Below are 7,916 nucleotides of genomic sequence, written 5' to 3' on the forward strand. Positions count from 1 at the left end.
AGCACATAAATATCTCACACACATTACTAATAATATTATACAAATAAATTACTGTTATTAGATTGGAATCCAATTCCAAGGATCAAAAAAGGGCGTTATATTTCTTACCTTGTTGTTGAATGCTCGTAGTAGCGCTTACAAGCGGACGAGAGAGGGAAGAATCTCAAGTCTCTAAGCGATGTTGGCTCTCAAGATCTACGTGTCGGATGTTCACTACCTGGCTAGGTCGTCGAGTGTTGTTCTTCTACCTCTCCCTCTCGGTCCGACTCTCCCCTTTTATAGACTAAGGAGGGGCGGCTACAAATGGCTTCCTGAAAGGGAATTAGGCTTACACCTAGTTCCTAAATAATTTTGGTGGTTGAATTTCCCAACACAAACAATTGGACTAACTAGTTTGATCTAGTGAATAAGTTATACAGGTGTCAAAGGTTCACAACAAGCCAATTAAAAGACCAAAGTTGGGTTCAAAATAGAGAGCTAAAGGCATCCCGAGAGACTCCCTGGTCTGGTGCACCGGACTATCCGGTGGCGCACCGGACAGTGTCCGGTGCACCAGGGGACCGCGCGCAGAACTCCTCAGCCTCGGGAATTTTCAGAAGTCGGCGCGCTATAATTCACCGGACTGTCCGGTGTACACCGGACAGTGTCCGGTGCTCCAAGAAGACGCGACTCTGGAACTTGGCAGCCTCGGGAAATCATAACGGCTGCTCCGCTATAATTCACCGGACATGTCCGGTGTACACCGGACTGTCCGGTGTAACAGCGGGGCAACGACTACTTCGCGCCAGCGGTCGCCTGCAACAGCAATTAATGCGCGCCAGAGCGCGCAGGCGTCAGGCACGCCCAAGCTGGCGCACCGGACACTCTACAGTATATGTCCGTTGTGCCACCAGACATCCAGGCGGGCCCAGAAGTCAGAACTCCAACGGTCAAATTGTAACGGCTCTGGTGACGTGGCTGGCGCACCGGACTGTCCGGTGCACCATCGAACAGACAGCCTCCACCAAACGGCTAGTTTGGTGGTTGGGGCTATAAATACCCCAACCACTCCACATTCAAGTCATCCAAGTTTTCCAGCTTCCAACCACTATACAAGAGCTAGCATTCATTTCAAAGCACACCAAAAGAGATCAAATCCTCTCCCAACTCCACACAAAGCCTTAGTGACTAGAGAGAGTGATTTGTAGTGTTCATTTGAGCTCTTGCGCTTGGATCGCTTCTTTTCTTTGACATTCTTTCTTGTGATCAAACACTCACTTGTAATTGAGGCAAGAGACACCAATTGTGTGGTGGTCCTTGCGGGAAGTTTGATTCCCAAGTGATTTGAGAAGAGAAGCTCACTCGGTCCGAGGGACCGTTTGAGAGAGGGAAGGGTTGAAAGAGACCCGGCCTTTGTGGCCTCCTCAACGGGGAGTAGTTTTGCAAGAACCGAATCTCGGTAAAACAAATCATCGTGTCTCACTTCGCATTCGCTCACGATTTGTTTTGCGCCCTCTCTCGCGGACTCTATTATATTTCTAACACTAACTCGGTTTGTAGTTGTGTTTATATTTGTAAATTTCAGTTTCGCCCTATTCACCCCCCCCCCTCTAGGCGACTTTCAATTGGTATCAAAGCTCGGTGCTTCATTAGAGCCTAACCGCTCGAAGTGATGTCGGGAGATCACACCAAGAGGGAGATGGAGACCGACGACAAGCCCACTACAAGCCAAGGGAGCACTTCATCGGAAGAGTCCCGCACCAAGAGGAAGGAGAAGAAGAAGGACTCCTCCAAACGGAAGGAGAAAGGATCTTCTTCTCACCACAAAGAGAAGAAGGAAAAATCTTCTTCCCACAAGTCGCATCGGAAAGGCGACAAGCACAAGAGGATGAGGAAAGTGGTCTACTACGAGACCGACACTTCATCAACATCAACCTCCGACTCCGATGCGCCGTCCGTAACTTCTAAGCGCCAAGAGCGCAAGAAGTTTAGTAAGATCCCCTTACACTATCCTCGTACACCTAGACATACTCCATTACTTTCCGTTCCATTAGGCAAACCGCCAACCTTTGATGGCGAAGATTATGCTAGGTGGAGTGATCTAATGAAATTTCATCTAACCTCACTCCACAAAAGTATATGGAATGTTGTTGAGTTTGGAGCACAGGTACCATCCATAGGGGATGAAGACTATGATACGGGTGAGGTGGCCCAAATCGAGCACTTCAACTCTCAAGCTACAACCATACTCCTTGCCTCTCTAAGTAAGGAGGAATACAACAAGGTGCAAGGGTTGAAGAATGCAAAGGAGATTTGGGACCTACTCAAGACCGCGCACGAGGGTGATGAACTCACCAAGATCACCAAGCGGGAAACGATCGAGGGGGAGCTCGGTCGCTTCCGTCTTCGCCAAGGGGAGGAGCCACAAGATATGTACAACCGGCTCAAAACCTTGGTGAACCAAGTGCGCAACCTCGGGAGCAAGAAGTGGGACGACCACGAGGTGGTTAAGGTTATTTTGAGATCACTCATTTTCCTTAACCCTACTCAAGTTCAATTAATTCGTGGTAATCCTAGATATACACTAATGACTCCCGAGGAAGTAATCGGGAATTTTGTGAGCTTTGAATGTATGATTAAAGGCTCAAAGAAGATCAACGAGCTTGATGAGCCCTCCACGTCCGAGGCACAACCTGTGGCATTTAAGGCGACGGAGGAGAAGAAGGAGGAGTCTACACCGAGTAGACAACCAATTGACGCCTCCAAGCTCGACAATGAGGAGATTGCTTTAATCATCAAAAGCTTTCGCCAAATCCTCAAGCAACGGAAGGGGAAGGGCTACTAATCCCGTTCCAAGAAGGTTTGCTACAAGTGTGGTAAGCCCGGTCACTTTATTGCTAAATGTCCACTATCAAGTGACAGTGACAGGGATAACGACAAGAAGGGCAAGAGGAGAGAAAAGAAGAGGTACTACAAGAAGAGGGGCGGCGATGCCCACGTGTGCCGTGAGTGGAACTCCGACGAGAGCTCCACCGACTCCTCCGACGACGACGAGGACGCCGCCAACATCGCCGTCACCAAGGGACTACTCTTCCCCAACGTCGGCCACAAATGTCTCATGGCAAAGGACGGCAAAAAGAAGAAGGTTAAATCCAAATCCTCCACTAAATATGAGTCTTCTAGTGATGATAATGCTAGTGATGAAGAGGATAACTTGCGTACCCTTTTTGCCAACCTTAACATGGAACAAAAAGAAAAGTTAAATGAATTGATTAGTGCTATTCATGAAAAAGATGACCTTTTGGATTCCCAAGAGGATTTTCTAATTAAAGAAAACAAGAAACATGTTAAGGTTAAGAATGCTTATGCTCTAGAGGTAGAAAAATGTGACAAATTATCTAGTGAGCTAAGCACATGTCATGACACTATTGCCAACCTTAGAAATGAAAATGCTAAATTAATTGCTAAGGTTGATTCTCATGTTTGTGATGTTTCAATTTCCAATATTAGAAATGATGATGATTTGCTCGCTAAGATTAAGGAATTGAATGATTCTCTTGCTAGCCTTAGAGGAGAAAATGTAAATTTGATTGCTAAGGTTAAAGATTTTGATGTTTGCAATACTACTATTTCCGACCTTAGAACTAAGAATGATATGTTGCATGCTAAGGTTGTAGAATTAAAATCTTGCAAACCCTCTACATCTACCATTGAGCACACTTCTATTTGTACTAGATGTAGAGATGTTGATATAAATTCTATTCATGATCACATGACTTTAATTAAACAACAAAATGATCATATAGCAATATTAGATGCTAAAATTGCCGAGCATAACCTAGAAAATGAAAATTTTAAATTTGCTAGAAGTATGCTCTATAATGGGAGACACCCTGGCATCAAGGATGGCATTGGCTTCCAAAGGGGAGACAATGTCAAACCTAATGCCCGTCCTAGAAATTTGTCTAACTTTGTTAAGGGCAAGGCTCCCATGCCTCAGGATAACGAGGGTTACATTTTGTACCCTGCCGGTTATCCCGATAGCAAAATTAGGAAAATTTATTCTAGGAAGTCTCACTCTGGCCCTAATCATGCTTTTATGTATAAGGGTGAGACATCTAGTTCTAGGCAACCAACCCATGCCAAGTTGCCTAAGAAGAAAACTCCTAATGCATCAAATGATCATGACATTTCATTCAAAACTTTTGATGCATCATATGTGCTTACTAACAAATCCGGCAAGGTAGTTGCCAAGTTTGTTGGGGGCAAACACAAGGGCTCCAAAACTTGTGTTTGGGTACCCAAAGTTCTTGTTTCTAATGCCAAAGGACCCAAACCCGTTTGGGTACCTAAAGTCAAGAACTAAAATTGTTTTGTAGGTTTATGCATCCGGGGGCTCAAGTTGGATACTCGACATCGGGTGCACAAACCGTATGACAGGGGAGAAGAGGATGTTCTCCTCTTATGAGAAAAACCAAGATCCCCAACGAGCTATCACATTCGGGGATGGAAATCAAGGTTTGGTTAAAGGATTGGGTAAAATTGCTATATCACCTGACCATACTATTTCCAATGTTGTAGATTCTTTAGATTACAATTTGCTTTCCGTTTCGCAACTATGTCAAATGGGCTACAACTGTCTATTCACTGATATAGGTGTCACTGTCTTTAGAAAAAGTGATGATTCAATAGCATTTAAGGGAGTGTTAGAGGGTCAGCTATACTTGGTAGATTTTGATAGAGCTGAACTCGACACTTGCTTAATTGCTAAGACTAACTTGGGTTGGCTCTAGCGCCGCCGACTAGCCCATGTTGGAATGAAGAATCTTCATAAGCTTCTAAAGGGAGAACACATTTTAGGACTAACAAATGTTCATTTTGAGAAAGACAGGACTTGTAGCGCATGCCAAGCCGGGAAGCAAGTTGGCACTCATCATCCACACAAGAACATCATGACTAGTGACAGGCCACTGGAGCTCCTACACATGGACCTATTCGGACCGATCGCTTACATAAGCATCGGCGGGAGTAAGTACTGTCTAGTTATTGTGGATGATTATTCTCGCTTCACTTGGGTGTTCTTTTTGCAGGAAAAATCTCATACCCAAGAGACCCTAAAGGGATTCTTGAGACGCGCTCAAAATGAGTTCGACTTAAGGATCAAGAAAATTAGAAGCGACAATGGGACGGAGTTCAAGAACTCACAAATAGAAGGCTTCTTGAGGAGGAGGGCATCAAGCATGAGTTCTCTTCTCCCTACACCCCACAACAAAATGGTGTAGTGGAGAGGAAGAATCGAACTCTATTGGACATGGCAAGAACCATGCTTGATGAGTACAAGACACCGGATCGGTTTTGGGCCGAGGCGGTCAACACCGCCTGCTATGCCATCAACCGGTTATATCTACACTGAATCCTCAAGAAGACATCCTATGAACTCCTAACCGGTAAAAAGCCAAATATTTCATATTTTATAGTTTTTGGTAGCAAATGTTTTATTCTTGTCAAAAGAGGTACAAAATCTAAATTTGCTCCTAAAACTGTAGAAGGCTTTTTGCTAGGATATGACTCAAACACAAGGGCATATAGAGTCTTTAACAAGTCCTCAGGACTTGTTGAAGTTTCTTGTGACGTTGTGTTTGATGAGACTAACGGCTCTCAAGTAGAGCAAGTTGATTTTGATGAGATAGGTGAAGAACAGGCTCCGTGCATCGCGCTAAGGAACATGTCCATTGGGGATGTGTGTCCTAAGGAATCCGAAGAGCCTTCACATGCACAAGATCAACCATCTTCCTCCATGCAAGCATCTCCACCAACTCAAAATGAGGACGAAGCTCAAGTTGATCAAAGAGATGAGCCATCTCAAGATGACGGAAATGATCAAGGGGGAGATGCAAATGATGAAGACAAGGAGGATGAAGAGCCAAGGCCGCCACACCCAAGAGTCCACCAAGCAATACAACGAGATCACCCCGTCGACACCATCCTCGGTGACATTCATAAGGGGGTAACCACTCGTTCTCGTATTGCACATTTTTGTGAGTATTACTCTTTTGTTTCCTCTATTCCACACAGGGTAGAGGAAGCACTCCAAGATTCGGATTGGGTGGTGGCGATGCAAGAGGAGCTCAACAACTTCACGAGGAACGAGGTATGGCATTTAGTTCCACGTCCTAATCAAAATGTTGTAGGAACCAAGTGGGTCTTCCGCAACAAGCAAGACGAGCATGGTGTGGTGACAAGGAACAAAGCTCGACTTGTGGCCAAGGGATACTCCCAAGTCGAAGGTTTGGATTTTGGTGAAACCTATGCACCCGTAGCTAGGCTTGAGTCAATTCGTATATTATTAGCCTATGCTACTTACCATGGCTTCAAGCTTTATCAAATGGACGTGAAGAGTGCCTTCCTCAACGGACCGATCAAGGAGGAGGTCTATGTTGAGCAACCTCCCGGCTTTGAAGATAGTGAGTACCCTAACCATGTTTATAGGCTCTCTAAGGCGCTTTATGGGCTCAAGCAAGCCCCAAGAGCATGGTATGAATGCCTTAGAGATTTCCTTATTGCAAATGGCTTCAAAGTCGGCAAAGCCGATCCTACTTTATTCACTAAAACTCTTGACAATGATTTGTTTGTATGCCAAATTTATGTTGATGATATCATATTTGGGTCTACTAACAAATCTACTTGTGAAGAATTTAGTAGGATCATGACACAGAAATTCGAGATGTCTATGATGGGGGAGTTGAAGTATTTTCTAGGATTCCAAGTCAAGCAACTCCAAGAGGGCACCTTCATTTGCCAAACGAAGTACACTCAAGACATTCTAACCAAGTTTGGAATGAGGGATGCCAAGCCCATCAAGACACCCATGGGAACAAATGGGCATCTCGACCTCGACACAGGAGGTAAATCCGTCGATCAAAAGGTATACCGGTCGATGATTGGTTCATTGCTTTATTTATGTGCATCTCGACCGGACATTATGCTTTTCGTTTGCATGTGTGCAAGATTCCAATCCGACCCTAAGGAATCCCACCTTATGGCCGTAAAACGAATCTTGAGATATTTGGCTTATACTCCTAAGTTTGGGCTTTGGTACCCTCGGGGATCCACATTTGATTTGATTGGTTATTCGGATGCCGATTGGGTGGGGTGTAAAATCAATAGGAAGAGCACATCGGGGACTTGCCAGTTCTTGGGAAGATCCTTGGTGTCTTGGGCTTCAAAGAAGCAAGATTCGGTTGCTCTTTCCACCGCCGAAGCCGAGTACATTGCCGCGGGCCATTGTTGCGTGCAATTGCTTTGGATGAGGCAAACCCTGCGGGACTACGGTTACAAATTAACCAAAGTCCCTTTGCTATGTGATAATGAGAGTGCAATCCGCATGACGGATAATCCCGTTGAGCATAGCCGCACTAAACACATAGCCATTCGGTATCATTTTGTTCGGGATCACCAACAAAAGGGGGATATCGAGATTGCATACATTAATACTAAAGATCAATTAGCCGATATCTTTACCAAGCCACTTGATGAACAATCTTTTACCAAACTTAGGCATGAGCTCAATATTCTTGATTCTAGGAATTTCTTTTGCTAATTTGCACACATAGCTCATACGTATACCTTTGATCATGTATCTTTTCCATGCTGTGACTAATATGTTTTCAAGTCTATTTCAAACCAAGTCATAGGTGTATTGAAAGGGAATTGTAGTCTTCGGCGAAGACAAAGGCTTCCACTCCGTAACTCATCCTTCGCTGTCACTCCTAACACTCTCCATCTTTGGGGGAGAAAAGGACTTCGCCTTTGGGATAATCTTCATTAGTTTATTTATGACCAAAGGGGGAGAAAGTACTTCGTGGGCTCTAATGATTCCTTTTTGGCGATTCATGCCAAAGGGGGAGAAAGTATGAGCCCAAAGCAAAAGGACCACA

The sequence above is a fragment of the Zea mays genome, chromosome 6, assembly GCF_902167145.1.
Source record: "Zea mays cultivar B73 chromosome 6, Zm-B73-REFERENCE-NAM-5.0, whole genome shotgun sequence".
NCBI classification, from domain to species: Eukaryota; Viridiplantae; Streptophyta; class Magnoliopsida; order Poales; family Poaceae; genus Zea; species Zea mays.